Here is a 17,352-nt window from a genome sequence, read left to right as displayed (position 1 = left end):
TCCAGTTTTTCCTTCCCTCTCTGTTCCTCAGGAGCTCTCTGGGTGGTAATTATACAACCCTCCCACCACGCACAGCGAACCAAGACTCTCCACCCACGGCTTCACGATGGGACCGGACACAGTGGCTCTCAAGGATCAGAATGTCTGGCCCACAGACCCCCCAGCTGCCACTCAGATTCAGAGGTGGTGGCTCCCTGGGGGGCAGCAATCTGTCCCTGAAAGAGCTCTTGGAGCGACTTAGGGCAAGAGCTTAGGGCTCTCCTCTCTGGGGTCTGAGCAGCGACCACAAGGAAGAGGGAAGGAGAACCCAGGGCATGGATGGTGACTGTGGTCTCCACCCTAAGTTAAAATGAAAGCTTGACAAGCAAACCTGCAGACCCCCAGCTGAAGTCTTAACATCCAAGCAGATATTTCTGTGAACTTCATCCATCACTTCACCAAACCATTCACAGGAGCTGGTCACATAAAGTCTTTGGTGTTTTCCCTTTGCTGCACACATTACTCATACCAGGAAGTGCAGTGAGCTCAGAGTTCAAGGGTGCATTTAACTGGAACCAATGAATTGTTGCAGTTGCCTGGGAAACCTTTGGAGACAATACTTGATATGTGGAATATCTGCAGTCACTATAAGCCAAAGTCACTTAGAAGGTAAATCCAAGAAAGCTAATGGCCTAAGAGGGTCACTTGGTTTGTAAAAGTGGTTCAAATCTGTTATGTGCTTATAAACTTCAGAAATGAGAAAAGTGCTTTATAACCCTAATTAGCCTATAAGAATGATCACCTTAAATGCTAACTTTCAGAATACAGGGGGAAAAAATCATTATAAAGACATTTAGATTCCCTAAATATTTATTCATAGATTAAATTAGGGCTTTTATTAAAATACATATGTAACAAAACATACCATGTTATCACAAAATTGTCCCTTTGTGTTCTTTGGGATTCTGTCCCAATACAGTATGTCATTTTCTTTCCAGATTTCCAATGTAAAACATATGTTATATATTGAGTCTTACGTGTGTTTCTTTACAGAACATGTTTGCTGTAGTAATTTTGAGGATAAAAATTTAACAAGCAGAACAATCATTAACAAGTTAGAACAATCTAACAAGTAGAAAATCATTTTGCATCAAAGAAATATGGATTTAACAGGAACCTTTCTAAACTGCATTTTGTTTCAAATGCTGAAATTAGTAGGGATTATTTCCTGAATCTGAATTTATGATTCTTTCAGTATTTTTCAACAGAAAAATAGTCCTGAAAGTCTTCATAATGAAAATTTATGCACATTACCGGCACATGCATTCCCATAGACCATTATAACAAAATAAATCAAGAGAAAAATCAGAGTGCATTCACCTCGGATCCACAAGGAAATCAAGCTTTGTCTTCACACCTCAATACTTTCATGGTGAGAGGCTTATTTAACGATTAATGTGTTCGGGGCCTCAAAAAATTATTTTAGAGATCTATGATATAGGGGGATGTTGTCCAAAAAGTTCAACTTCCATACAGATAACTGCACTTGAGGTTTTGAGACATTTAGAACCGCCTCCGAGTTCATTGCTCTGTGCTGCCCTCTGCTGTTAATCTCCTGACAATGGCTAAAGGGAAAAAAAAAACAGCACAGCCCGGGCTTCCACCAGCTTCCACCAGCCCGCACTGCCACCGGAACTCATCAGAGATGTGCTCAAAGGGCTCTTTTTCTTATATGGTAAAGTATGCAGCTGTACTCAAATTTAAAATGGTTAAAGAAATAACTAAAGCAAAACTTTTTTTTTAAGTTCAGGGTCTTTGAATTTCAATTTTTATTTCAGGATGGAAATAAGACTTTTCCCAGAGAATAACAACTTATACAATCACAAACTAATGACACTATTTCATCTAAAAAGCCTGGTTAGAAAGTCAGTAAGGAAAACAGCATGTTATTTTGAGTGTATTTAATCTAGGATGATTTTATTAGGAACATCATAATTATCTCAACTGCATGAATACAGTTTATAGGAGAATGTGAACATTACTGAATTCTAAGTTGATCTAAAGAGACTGTTGCAGTTAATTTGACAGCAATTTATCTGAATATAGTTAGAAATATCTGAGACTCCAAGTTATTTGCAACAAATGACGGAAAGAATTTCTTGTCATAGTGCTAATGTTATGTGTATATAATCTACTAACAAATAAGTGTTAGATAAGCTTTCTTTATGAAACTTGTCCAGAATCCCAGATAGTACATAGTGACCAACCAATGCCGTCTTTGTATCTCTGAACATCATTCAAAGTACCCATTTGAGAGTTCTAAATGATGCTCATTTTTAGTGACCCAAAGCTAGGGCTTTTTAAATAGTCTTAGTGCTGGAGGAAGAACCATAAAGGTTAATTCCTCGGTGCTTATGTTCCAGTAAACAGACATACAGCATGCATATGTTGCAGGTCTCCTATAGCGACAGCTCCAGCATTCAACATGTCTTCATATTTGATGCTTATTATATGTAAGCAACAGATGTACTTTTTCATCTGAGCACCACATAAGTGGTTTTTTAAGAAACCTAAATAGAAAATGAGTCAGTCCCAGTGCAAATATAAACCTAAAAGAAATTCCATACTGTACAAGTAACACTTGCAGTATTAAACACATTGATGTTTCAGCAGGAGAAATGCCTGTCCAATATCATCATCTGTCAAGCGCCCCCACCCCGTGCACATCTCCAGCTGGCATTGAAACAACCCCTGGTGACCACCGGTTGTCACAGTGGACCCAGAGCTACTGTGCCCATGCCTGAAAGAGGGAGGGGCAGAAGGTGGGTCCTCCCAGCCCCCACCCATCCTTCCTGCAACAGTGGTCTGAGTCTTTCTCCAGGAGTTCAACCCAGCATAATGCAATGAAATAACCTGAATCTCCTTCTCACAATATATTTTTTCTTACCTTTACCTGGTGAATCTCTACAGATGTGTAGAAAGTTATCTTTTCCGGGATATATTCCAAAATGTTCTTATGCTATTTCTCTTAGGACTTCTCCACACTGCCCCATTCAGAAATTTAATTGCTTTCTAAAGGAGAAAGAAAAATGTGCACATGAAAATTATCATAAGAAATCATTGATTTCTAATCAAATCTAAACAAATGCCAAACCAATGTGAATAGCACCTTCCAAAACTCCCTGAGGCGTGGTTTTTGGGTAGCATGTAGAAATCTTCTCTCTTCATGTACCTTAAGAGATGTAAAATATTTACAGTTATCTGCATAATTTTTTCTCCTTACCTCTAGCACTCCAGTGAGGTCACATTCTGTTAAAAACATCCTGCCCTTCTCCCCACAAAACGGTTCCATAGAATCAGATGCAGACGCGCTGCAACTTGCTAACTTTGCTCTGTTATTTACCAGCCGCACAAAGAAAATGCTGTCTATTCAGAACTCATTTCAAAACTCTTTTCACTGAGAGCGAGCGGGCAGGCGGGCGGTGTGCGGGCTGCAGGCCGGCGGCGGGCCGGCGGGGCGCGCGCAGGGTGGCACGGCCGCCCCGGGCCTGTCGCGGGCGTCGGGGGCACAGCAGGCGGCGCAGAGCGCCGGGCCGCCCCCAAAGTCCCCCGCTTGTGTCCGCGGCGGCGCTGGCCCGGCTCGCGCACCTGGCGCCGGTGGCCGGCACAGACCTGCGCGCGAGGCCGCACAGCATCACTCGGGCAAGTCGTTTCAGCCGCTTGCAGTTCGGTCATTTCCGCAGGGGCTGCGCCTGCCGAGTTGGGCGAGGTGCGGGGGAGAAGGAGAGTTTCCAAGACCTTAGAGGGAGGGATTCTCGGAGGAGGCCCTGGGGCCCTGCACCCCGAAAGCCAGGCCTGAGGAAGGGGCATCCAGGGACGGTGGAGAGTGAAAGCACCCACCAGGGATGGGGGCACTCCAAGAATAAGGAACTTGGGTGCCTGGAACTTCCAAAGACTGTTCCAGAAAGCCTACCATCAAAAGGGTTGACTCAAATCACTGCCCGGGCAGAAAACAGGAAGCCAGCCATCCAGGTAAGAAAGGGCTGGTGCCCTTATCTCTCTTTTCTGCTGCCCCAACGCGCACACACACACACACACACACACCCTACTATGTGGCAGGGTTCAGTGAACTTGGGAGGGGGCAGAGGAAGTGAGAGAGCAAAAGCCACATCAGACTGGCTTCAGGCAGGCTGGCTTTGGAGGAGACCAGATAAGGTGTGGCTAAGTTAAGATCAATTTTTGACTATATTAGAACCAGACATTGGAAGTGCTGAAATGAGACTGTTATTGTGACTTAAATTCATCAGGGGATTGGGTTTTTTTGTATCATCTGAGACCAAGCAGAAGAGCCAGGAACCTGCCAGACTTTTTATCCAGGGGTTAAGGGCATTGGGCTTAGTGATTAAAGCCTACAAGAATAATGGGGGAACCTACATTGTATTTTGGTTCTGTCAAGGGTAGTGCTATTTCAACATACCAGTTACCCTAGCCAGACATGATAAGTTGTCTGCTACACTAGAAATTCCTGGAAGACAGAGACCCTATATTTTATGTTCCTTGAGGCTTCCCCAGAGTCTAATGCAGGGCCTGCCCCATGGCAGCCAACTAGCTGTCCTACCTGTGTGTAATTGTTTTACTTCAGTCATTACTGATCACCATGGTCTTCCTAGAGAAATCTAGAGGAATATGCTTTTTCTCAAACTTTTTTATCACCTCTAAGACATTCTTGCTACTAATTATTTTTTTCTTTCTGTACTTTCCCCAAATGCTATGTCTCTCTGTCCCTGTGTCTTTCAGAGAACCTTATAGATCTATAACATTACACCGCCTCTAAAAGATACTAGCTGAGTTTGATGCAAGTTTTGATTGTCAGTAAACAAAAGAAGTCTGATCAAAGAATAGCTTGACAAGCTTACCTGAGAAGCCCAAGGCACATCAGAAAATCCATCATTTTCCCTTGTGAGCTTCTTTTTATAGATCAACATCAATTCTTTTTTCCAGAAAAAAGAAAGGACACCAGAACTGTGTGTGGCCTTCCTGCTCCTTCCACCCCAATCTCCACCCCACCTGTCAGTGAACTGCTGAGAAGACCTTCACTATCTTCTCTCTTCTGAATGCAGTAAAGTTTAGGTATTCTGAATGGCACAGAAGCTATTTCTCTTTGGCCAAAAGAGAAACTCAGGGGAAGAAAAAAAATCAAAGGCAAGCCTACTTGTGAGCTTCCCAAATTGAGCAAGTTTGGGTGCAGCATATGCAGTCTCAGTTTTGGAAACCACAATATGCCATTCATCCCTAACTAGATGATGGGACAGAAATGTTGTTGCTGAACCAACCAAGGGAAATATGCTTGCTGCTTACCCAAAACAAACTCTCAAAATCCAACTTCAATTGCTTCAAATTTTCAGATGGGAAGATTTTCCTGGATATAATTTTGAGCCATGTTTTCACTTACTAAGTGAAGACAGGTTATCTAGGGGCACATTTAGAAAGAAAGGAGTCTCACATTATGAAAATATGGATCCAAAACAAAAACAATCGATGCTTAGGAAAATTCAGGAATAGCTAAGCCAAGACCCTCCTCAAGATGAGAATGGGTGTGTGCAGAGATGGACCGAGTAGTGCCAAAGATATCGGCCCTAAAACACACAACTCTGGGATCAATGAAACACCAATAATTCATTCTCTTTGGGACTGCAAGCCTTTCATCCATTCATTAAGGAATCCCCTCCATTCCATATACCCTCCAGGGTCTGTAATGGAGGGTCTTTTCAGAGCAGGCACTAGCTTCAAGGCCCAGGATAAACTTGACAAAGGCAACAAGAGTTTCCACTGGGGCCACACCCAGGGACACAGTGTTCGGGAGAAACACCCATGGGGACCTTCTCCCTGAATCTGTGAATATGCTTGTTCTTAGCTCTCCTCATGAAGAAAAAGGCCAAAATAAAGAGACCTGTTGGTCCAGATGCAAATCCCTGTTGTTTGTCCATCAACTGTCCACTTCCAAAGCATGTTAGCAAAACATTATATCTGCAAGTACCTATTATTTCAGACTATATGCTTCAGGGAAGTTGAATTTGCAGTAATCCCCTATAGACATTAAAGACTCACTCATCAGTCAGTAAAAAGCCATCGCTATGAGCAATGTAGGAGCATTCCAGCAAGATGGCAGAGTACAGACATCCACAAAATGTGCTGTGAGAATTTGAATTCCTGGCTGCTGCAAAGTGTTTATGAATGGATAAAACTGCCATTTTTCTAAGTACTCGGGTTTTTTTAAACTATTCTTAAAACACAGAGTTGTGTTCTATTCAGAAATAACTGCTGCTTAGGGTTTTGGTTTATTATTGTCATTGCTGTTTTTCTGGAATACTAGATTTATTTGAATCAGAGGACTGAACAGCAAAGGCTGGCCTAAGGTTCATCCTCAAATTGAGTGAGGTTCCTGGAGGAGTAATACGACAAGGTGATGACCTAATAGTCATAGGCAAGGACATCATTTTCTCTAAAGGACTGCACCCAGAAAAATAGGTAATGATTACTCATGCTTGGGTTCCAGAGCTTTAATTATCTGCTTCCTGAAGATGCCTTTTGGACTCTGCAGGCAGCAATAGCAAAGATGAAAGGGAAAAGGAAATGTTTTCCTAGCAACTTGTGAGGCACAAGGAATGCTCTGGATCCACTGTTGGCGCAATGCACTGCCCTGTTGGTCAGGCTGGCTTGCTGCTACTCAAAGGGGCCAAGAGGCAGCGTCCCAGTGGCCAGGTGTCTCCAACACTGTGACCATGGCACTGGGAGCCCACGTGTGCCTAATTCTTTCTCCTTGAATCATGTACCCGATACTTGTTTTATTCTTCTTCAAGAAACCAGTGGGTGGGCACAGATGGGCAGTGGGAAGCTGCCAAAGGGAGGGAGCTGGAGCGCAGCAGAGCAGAGCAGAGCATGCCCCTCCAGCGCCCCACAGGGGCTGTTCACTTCTCACAGGCAGGCAGCACTTGGCCTGGCCCACAAGGTGCTCTGGGTGCACAGCTAACACTCTTAAAAGCACAAGAGGATAGAAATGGTAGTTGGAGCTGCTCCACTATGCCATAGAAGTCTCCTTGCATTACCATCGCTGTCAACTACCTTGCTGCAGTTTGAGGCCATTAATACAAACAGCCTACCTCTCACCTTCCTATAGAACCCCAACTCTGCTAGGGAAGGGGGCTTGACTCAGTGCCTGCAGAAAGCATAAATGCAGTAGTTTCCTAAAGAATTCCCAGCAAATGCCCACAGCTTAGGGAAGGGGGGGCAGCCTATAGTTTAGTGGCTCCATGGGCGACATCCAAGAAGGCTTTATGACAATACCATGTGCCAGGCTCTACACCTGGATGTTTTTAACACAGGCTGATGCCTTGTCCTCTTCAAGGTTGGCTACATGGAAGAGGTCCGTTCATAGTGACCCTTGGTGGCATCTATGCTTTGTGCTCTTTGGAAGAAGACACAGAGGAGGAGGAGGAGACTGAGAAGGCAGGCGGGGGCAATTCTGCCCAGCGGCCAGCCTTCTGGGACCTTTTCTTAGGCTCCTTTCCAAGTGTAAGATGGGGAAAGCTGGGAGTTACCCAAACCCAAGACACAGCTGGTGCCATAGAGATGATGCTCAAGGCTTCCTTCCCGCCTCTTCCTTCCCCAGGCTGAGCCAGCTTCTGATGGAGCAAAGCCCCATCGATCTACACAGACCAACATGAATATTGGAGGCCAGCCCATGTCTCAGTACCAGGGCCACCAAGATAAAAGCTGAATGCTGCTTGAGAAGACATGGGGGGACAGCGTGCTACAGCATGGCAGTTGTTAGGATTCTCTGTAGCAGAGGCCTTCCTCAAATGCTGAACTGAGACCCCCACAGCATATAAGAACCAAGTTGCCATGGTAAGACAGAGACATCAGAGTTGTAGATACCAAGAGTCTGATGCTGAAGCCTGATTTCTGGCTTCAAACCCAGATCCTCATTTACTGCCTGTGTGACCTTGAGGAGGGCACTGCCCTGTATTTTGCCTCAGTTTCCCCAATAATAAAAAGCTTACTTTCCTCAAAGTGTTGTCCAAGAAATTGAACCAATTTGCATAAAGTGCATAGAACAGTACCTGTTACACAGAAAATGCCATCTACATGTTTGTTGGTATTATTTACACTAAGGTTAAAGGGTGTGGACACAGCCCAGCACATGCAACCTGGCCCTCAACCTGCAGTTACCTTAAATCACACCCAAAGAGCCCTGGAGCTCTAGAACTCAGCTTACAGTGCTCTGTGACTTCAGAAAATCAGGATCTCTCTGCAAACAGCCAAAATTCAAATATCAATTTCAGGTTTAGCATTAAAATCAGGGATAAGTTAAATTAATGGACTTCCTAGAGCTAAGCACAAACAGTTAAGTCAGAGGCTGCCTGGCTACTAAGGATTGGGTTTTGTGGGGCCTCAGTCACCCAATCAACCCATCAACCAATGCTTACATAGCATATACTCTGTGCAAGGCAATCATGGGATCCTAGTAATACACTGGCTAAAAAGACACATTCCCCACTCATGGAGCTTGCAGTCTAGTGGCCAAGACAGGTACAGAATAGAGCATTGGGTGAGTTTTTGGAAAAAGCAGCATAAAGTGCTATGGAGCAAATAGCAAGGGATTCACCTAGTCCCAGAGGAGGTAGGAAACGTTTCCCTGCAGAAATGACTTCTAATAGGAGACAGCAAAAAGCAGTATGGACTAGCAAGGGAATGGGATTCTTTCCAGACCACAGAAAAGCATACAAAAAGGGCCCTGTCAAGAAAAGAAGCTCAGAAAGGTGATGAAGGTCCTAGGGCAGAGCTGGGGCAACAGCCTCAGAGAAGGCAGCTGTGGGGTAAAGAGCCCAGCCCCAAGGGCCAGGTGGGAGGCTCCAGCTAAGTGTTAGCTCTGTGGCTGCCAGATCTCTGTGTCTGCTAACCTCCCCTCTACATCTATTCATGTTCTTCTAAATATTCCATTTAAATATGGAAAAAGAAGCCTCATGGAATATTTCCAGGGAAAATTTGAAACACTGATTTGTAAGTAACACAGGATCACAAACTCTAGCCTGTTCCTGCGAGTTAGCAAACCTTCCCTTTCATGGCACTCTTTTCAGAAAAGTGAATTTGTGCAGTTGGCTCCCAAGGAAGAACCTCAGTCAGTCTACTATACTAAATCAAAAAAATAAAGCATTAAAAATTTCCAAAATTGCTGAGTTCTTTTCTTTTCCATAACATCTCTTGTTAATGAAGATTAAAAAAAAAAAAAAGACTAATTCAGTTATCCTGGGTGGTGAATTAAGATTTTCATTCAAGATCTTGAAAACATGACAAAACATACATAAAGCAAACATCTACTCTTTGAGTTACTGTCAACCCACAGATTGATTGAACTAATGAAGTGGCATTGATAGAAAACATTCTATGCTTTTGTTCTTCCTTATTTTACTTATTTGTTATAAGCACAAACAATTAACTTTGCCTTAATAACCAGTTAACAGCTCAGACTTTGGTTGAAAGCCACGTTCCTGCCTTGGAGTGTAATGGGAAGAACCTCATCACCAGCTCAGAGGGAAGGGTTCTGGGCTCTTTGCCACCCACTAGCTAGGTGACTGAAATGAACTGAGTGATGTATATGACTTAAAAGACCTGCTCTCAATTAATGTAGAAAATCACACACATACACACACAAAAAACAAACAAACAAACAAACAAGCAAGCCCTAATAACTAGCCTCGATTCTAGACAAAAAGCATTCACTGGCTCCAGGTCTGGACATCCAGTGGTCTTACAGACATGCTCTCCACACACTATCATATCTCCACTGGAGCAGGACTCACCCCAAATCTCAATGGTCTCTGATCTTAAGAAATAAGAAAAATGCTCCCATTTCTGACCTTCCCATTTCCCCTCTGCACCAATACTTTGAATTCTGTAAAGAAAAAAGAATTTATGTATTAACAGCAAGCAATTCATAAACCTGGCTCCCTTCTGCTACAGGCAGTTGATATTTGGCTTCATCATAACTACAGAGAAAAAGAGTGGGGGGAGGGGAAATAGGAGGGAATTCATGGAGCCGCTAGATTCTGGAACACACTCCAGAACCACATGGCCCCTCAGCCATGGGACACCTGGGAATAGCATCACCAATGACGAGTCTGCTTGAGCCCTCCTGGTCTAGAAGGCCCGGTGCCTCACCCTGTGCGCTGTGTCCCCAGGACCATCTCCAGCAGAAAAAAGAAATCCAGTGACAAAGAGCAAAAAGCAACCACATCCCTCCCACCAAATTTTTGGAGGAAGGATATTGGGAACTAGTGAAATTATTTTTACTTATCATAAGAAGGAATGATGTGTTATTAAAGGACTGTTTTTAATTCCTCCCCATTCCCAACCCCCAGGTTTAACATTTTTATCTGGATCACAAGCACGCGTACAGCTGCACACTTCAGTGCATTCATGAAACCTGAGAACAACACAATGCCTGAATACCAGCAGTAGCTGAAATACATTCTTTTCACTGATCTTCCCTCAAAAACATAGTCGCCATTATTTATAGATAATAATGCATGTTACTCACCTCCCTACCAGAAAATTAAGAGTTAAATAAAACACATGATTTATAGAGCCATTCCTGAAAAAATAAGAAAGGCAGTCACACTTGTGGAAAATACAACCTTTTGAAAATAGTATAAGATACAGATAGTTCTCAATTGAAAGAACATCTTAGAACCTCATAATATCATTACATCATTATGATACTATAGGGTCTTTGCAGAGAAGATTCACATCTGACTTATCCTTGTAAACCCATAGAAACTAGCACTGTTACTTGGTTAATAATAGTTAAATAAATGAATAAATTGGTCCCAAAGCCCCACCCACAAGGCAGTGAAAGCTGTTAAACACTGGGGTCAGGAAAAAGGAAGCAAAGTTAGATAAGTTTTCCAAAGTTATTCTAGTAACCCTCCACTTTTGGTGAACATAGAAGTCCCTAGAGGTTTCCTGTTAGAAATATAAATTCCTCCCCATTCCCAACCCCCAGTAGGTTTTGGTTCAGCAAGTCTGGTCCTCAGCTTAGGACTCTGCATTTTAATGAGGGTCCCAAAGGATTATGAACATAAGTGAGGTGCTCCACCCTGCTGGGTGTGCAGCAATTCCTGGTGTGGTCTGGTGGCTAAAACACACACCTGGACCCAATTTCCAGGGTGCCCCTTCCTTAGACCCACAGGGCAAGTTCCTCCATCCGTGTGAGCCTCAGGTCAGTTATCTGCAAACTGGGCACAATCACTGTCCCCAACCAACAATAGGTTATTAAATTAGCTATTGCAAACTACCGAACACAGTACGGGCACAGATATTAAGCCGTTCCATAACCAGTGTGGGGAAGCCACTGTAGTTGTCTATACACCATTTTTTAAAATAAAATATTTCATATGGCTGTCATAGGCTGAATTGTGTCCCCACCCCCAAAATTCATATGTTGAAGTCCTAGCCCCCGGTGTCTCAGAGTGTGACTGTATTTGGATGTATGGCATTTAAAAAGATGATTAAGTGAAATGAGGTCATTAGGGTGGGCCCTAATCTGGTATGACAGATGTCCTTATAAGAGGAAACATAACCACACATAGGGAGGAAATTCTGTTCCAGGTGCCTTTGGAAGGCAGCCACAATCTCAGCTCTTGCCCAGGTCTCCAGCCTGAAGGCCTGCCCAGTAGATTATGGACTTGCCAGCCTCCATGAACCCATGAGCCAATTCCTTAAAAGCAGTCTGTCCATCTCTCTGTCTTTCCCTCCTCCTCTCTGTTTCTCTGGAGAACCCACCAACACAATGGAAGTGGACACTTCATTGCTCTTCTGATTCTTTCCAAGAGGCACTGCACTCCAGAAAGCTTCTAAAGGGTGGGGGTGGACGTGGTGGGAGCCCAGGCCCAGGACGGTGAGCATAGCCCAAAGGACCTTTCCACCTAGGGCAGCGTCCTCCCAGACCCCAGTTCCTCATTCCCCGAGCAGGCCCAGCCCTCCTCTGTCTACACATGCGATCCCTGCTCTAGAGGGTCTGGAGGGTCCAGAGGGCCTGGAGGCTTTGGAGTGTCCTGTCCCCATCCCTGGAATAATCTGGACAAAAATATTTCACTACTGAAGTCGTACATGGCATTTTTTTAAATGCCCTTTGGGACAGTAATTTTGGTGTGACAATACACTGAAAGCAAGAATTGTAACTTACTCATCTGAATATTCAGCACCTAATTGGTAGTTAATGAATACTCTGGAGAGGTCTGAGGGGTGAAGGAATGAGTGGGAGTCACCTAATTATTACACACCATAATGAGCTATGAGTAAACTGTGGATTTTTTCCCATCACTTGGAGGCCAGGACACTGTAGGGCTACCCTCTTTCCACTATTGCAATTAATGTGGGTTTTTTTGCCTAAGTTGTAATTAATATTGAATAAATTGCCTAAATTCTTTTATTTAATAAAACAATATATATTAGGAGAAGCTGTGCTTCTTAAAACCTTTTCTAAAATGATCACATCATACAGAGTGGACGCCTACTTCAAACCGTAATAAAAGTCTCCAAATTTCTTGCGACAACACTCAAGTAGACTCCAGATATCAGTGAGTTAACTTTATTTTTTAATGATATGCTTTTTTCTGGATTGAGGAACGTATTTCTTTCAGAGGATCCAATTTTTAGTTCATTTTTAAAAGAAGAGTGGTTTGTATCACTAGAGGGAGACACAGTTTGCCAAAAAACTGTCATGAGACAACTGAAAACTTTCTGGTTCTTATGTAGAATCCTCCACTAAGAATCAACCTTATTGAAGATAGAAAGTTAGCATAAGTATAGCCATCTTAAAAGCTTAGACTCCATTTTCTAACCTAGAAGGAAGAAAATAGGAAAATATTAGAACCTTGAAAAACAAGTTAGTCAGCCAGCATTGATTGCAGTGACCTTTAGTTAGCCAACCTCAATCAGTTAATCATACATACCAAGCTTACCTTACTAAGAACCACCCTAACATTCCGAGGGTGATCTTATCTCACTAGACCCCCAGGATGTGGCGTCAGCCAAAATGTATGTGTTTTTTTGGAAAAACAATGTGATGTGTTTGTGGAAAAATACTGCCCTTTTTGAAAATGCTATAAAAACCTCTGACTCTAAGTGCTCGGGGTCCTTGTTGAGACCCGCTGCGTCGGGCTGACACTTGGACCCCAGCTAGCTGGTCTCTGAATAAATTCCTCTTGCTTATTGCATCAAGAGACGCCTTCTGTGAGTGATTTGGGGCAGCGCTCTCCTCTGGGAGAATCCAACATTTGGGGGCTCATCCGGGATTGTGCACTCGCCCCGTTTCACTCCTGAAAGTCGCCCTTGGAGGGAGAGGTAAGACTAAGTGGCGCCTTGAGTTGTCTGTGTTCTGTGTTCTATTTCTTGGTAAGACCGGTCAGAATTCTGAAAAGGGGTACCCTTGTCTGGCAGTCGTCCCGATCCCGTAAAGGGATCGAGACTGCGGTCGGTAGACGTACTTGGAGAACCGCAGGCTGCAACCCTGGGGGACGCCTCAGGGAGATTGGAGGGCCAGGGACGCCTGGTGGCCTCTCATCTGTTTTTCCGGCAAAGTGAATCTAATGAGATAAGGTTGATATTCGGGCGCCAAGAGTATCAGCCCACTGATTCTTTTCGGTTTTTGGTCAGAAATCTGAAGAAAAATTAAGTGTGGCCGCTGTGTGTCTAATCTCTGTGTGTCTCTGTTTTTTGTGTTCTGTACGTGTCTAATAATTGTTATACTGACCATGGGACAGACGGTAACGACTCCACTCAGTCTGACGTTAGATCACTGGACAGAAGTGAGAGCGAGGGCACACAATTTGTCAGTAGAAGTTAAGAAGGGGCTATGGCAGACTTTCTGTACCTCCGAGTGGCCCACTCTTAATGTAGGGTGGCCCCCGGAGGGGACTTTTGACCTCTCCACTTTACTTGCAGTAAAAGCTGTTGTTTTTCAGAGTTCGTCTCAAGGACATCCGGATCAGCAACCCTATATTGTGGTCTGGCAGGAGTTAGTGGAAAATCCACCACCCTGGGTAAAGCCCTGGGTGCAAAACAAAATGAGCTCTCGAGTCTTAGTGACCCAGGCTCAACCTCAGAGCAAGGAAAAAGAGACTACCAAAATTCACCCTGACACTCAAGATTTACTTATGGTTGATGATCCCCCTCCCTACCCCCCTGCCCCAGCCCCAGCTCCTCCAGCCCCGGCTCCCTCAGCCCCGGCGCCTCCGGCCCAGGTGCCCCCAGCCCCAGCGCCCCCACTGCCCCTAGCTTCAGGCACCGGGGCAATGGGACCGCTTCCAGGACCGGCCCAGGGAACTCGACGCCGCCGAGGGGCTGCAATGGACCCACCGGGTATTTTTCCCCTCCGGTCTTATGGGGCCCCCATCCTCAGAGAGGAAGGGGACCCGCCTTTCCAACCTCTGCAATATTGGCCATTCTCCTCTGCTGATTTATACAACTGGAAAGCTAACCACCCTCCTTTTTCAGAAGAACCACAGAAACTAACTGGACTGATAGAGTCCCTAATGTTTTCTCACCAGCCCACTTGGGATGACTGTCAGCAGCTTTTACAGGTGCTCTTCACCACGGAAGAAAGAGAAAGGATCCTCCTGGAAGCACGAAAGAACGTGCCTGGAGCTGACGGACGACCATCACAACTCCCTCATGATATAGAAAGGGGGTTCCCACTGACCAGACCCAACTGGGACTTTAATTCTCCAGAAGGTAGGGAGCGACTAACCATCTATCGCCAGGCTCTAGTGGCGGGTCTTCGCGGGGCCGCGAGGCGCCCCACCAATTTGGCCAAGGTAAGAGAGGTCAGTCAGGGAGCCACTGAGGCGCCTGCAGTGTTCTTAGAACGCCTGATGGAAGCCTTCAGGCGGTATACTCCCTTTGACCCCACTTCCGAGGAGCACAGTGCCTCAGTGGCTCTTGCTTTTATTGGGCAATCAGCACCCGATATTAGAAAGAAGCTTCAGAGATTGGAAGGCTTACAAGATTTGTCGCTGAGAGATTTAGTGAAAGAAGCTGAGAAAGTTTATCATAAGAGAGAGACTGAGGAAGAAAAGGAATTGAGGAAGGAGAAGGAAAGAGAAAGTAAAGAGGAAAAAAGGGATAGGAAACATGAGAAAAATTTAACAAGGATCTTGGCCGCAGTGGTAGAAGGCAAGGGACGCCCGCCCTCTAGCGGCAGAACTAGTAAGGCAGGGCACCTGGGCAACCGGCCTCCTTTGGATAAAGATCAATGTGCATATTGCAAGGAAAAAGGGCACTGGGTAAAAGAATGCCCTAAAAAGCCACTAAAAAAGCCTCCGAAGAAGGTGTTGTCCCTGCTGGAAGACGAGGATTAGGGAAGACGGGGCTCGGAGCCCCTCCCCGAGCCCAGGGTAACTCTGAAAGTGGAGGGGCAACCCGTTGAATTCCTGGTAGACACCGGTGCTCAACATTCTGTATTGACTCAGGCAAAGGGCCCCCTCTCTGATAAAAAATCTTGGGTGATCGGGGCTACGGGCCAGAAACAATATGTGTGGACTACCCAGAGAACAGTGGATTTAGGAGTAGGACGAGTAAACCACTCGTTCCTTGTTATACCGGAATGCCCCACACCCCTGTTAGGAAAAGACATTTTAACCAAAGTGGGGGCCCAAATATCCTTTCAAGCCGGGGAACCTCTGGTGACCAATCAAGAGAATAAACCTTTGAGCTTAAGCGTCCTGACTATAAGATTAGAAGATGAATACCGTCTTTTTAAGGAGCCGGAGCCCTCCAAAATAAGTCAGGAGTGGTTTGACCGGTTCCCAGGAGCCTGGGCGGAAACGGCCGGCATGGGGCTCGCCAAGAACCAGCCCCCTGTAGTCATAGAACTAAAAGCTTCAGCCTTACCAGTAACTGTGAGACAATATCCAATGAGTAAAGAAGCCAGGGACGGAATTAGGCCACATATCCAGAAGCTTATGGAACAGGGGATATTAGTAAAATGTCAATCCCCATGGAACACCCCCTTGCTGCCTGTAAAAAAGGCAGGAACAGGAGACTACCGACCAGTACAAGATTTAAGAGAAGTTAATAAAAGGACACAGGACATTCACCCCACTGTGCCAAATCCTTATAACCTACTAAGCTCCCTGGCCCCGGAAAACACCTGGTATTCAGTTTTAGATTTAAAGGATGCTTTCTTTTGTCTGCGCTTGCACCAGAGCAGCCAACCGCTGTTTGCTTTTGAATGGAAAGATCCCTCCACAGGAACTACCGGGCAATTGACCTGGACTCATTTGCCACAAGGATTTAAGAACTCGCCCACCCTCTTCGACGAGGCTCTACATCAAGATTTGGCTTTCTACCGAGCTTCTAACCCACAGGTAACTTTGTTACAGTATGTTGATGACTTATTGATAGCCACCCCTACTCAGAGAACCTGCCAAAAGGCCACTGGAGCCCTTTTGGCTGAGCTTGCCAAATTGGGGTACAGGGTATCTGCTAAGAAGGCACAGATCTGCCAACAACAAGTGACTTATTTGGGATACTCCCTGAGAAATGGGAAAAGGTGGCTTACTGAAGCCCGAAAGCAGACTGTGACGCAGATTCCGGTTCCCACTACTGCACCCAGGTTCGCGAGTTTCTGGGGACAGCAGGGTTTTGTAGACTATGGATACCCGGATATGCTTCTTTGGCAGCCCCTCTGTATCCCCTCACTAAAGGAGCAGCCCCGTTTGTTTGGGGGATCTGAACAACAACAGGCCTTTGATGATATCTAAAAGGCCCTCCTCTCGGCACCCGCTCTGGCATTGCCAGAAATAACTAAGCCATTTATCCTTTTCGTGGATGAACGGAACGGAGTAGCTCGAGGAGTATTGACCCAACAATGGGGACCTTGGAAGAGACCTGTCGCCTATTTGTCTAAAAAATTAGACCCCGTGAGTAGTGGATGGCCCACTTGTTTGAGAGTAGTGGCAGCTGTGGCCCTCTTAGTTAAAGATTCTGACAAGCTAACGCTGGGACAAAAACTCACTGTGGTTGCTCCTCATGCGCTGGAAAGCGTAATTCGACAACCACCCGAAAGATGGATGTCGAATGCCAGAATGACTCACTATCAAACCTTACTCCTGAATCGTGATCGTGTGGAATTTGCCCCGCCTGCCATCCTAAACCCGGCTACTCTGCTCCCCGATGTGGGAAAAGAAGTGCTTCATACCTGCCAGGAAATCCTGGCTGAGGAGACGGGGACCCGTCGGGACTTACGAGATCAGCCCTTAGAAGGACCGGGACTCCTGACCTGGTACACAGACGGGAGCAGTTACTTCATGG

This window comes from Manis pentadactyla, chromosome 3 (assembly GCF_030020395.1).
Source record: "Manis pentadactyla isolate mManPen7 chromosome 3, mManPen7.hap1, whole genome shotgun sequence".
Taxonomy (NCBI): domain Eukaryota; kingdom Metazoa; phylum Chordata; class Mammalia; order Pholidota; family Manidae; genus Manis; species Manis pentadactyla.
Note: the sequence above shows the minus strand (reverse complement) of the source record.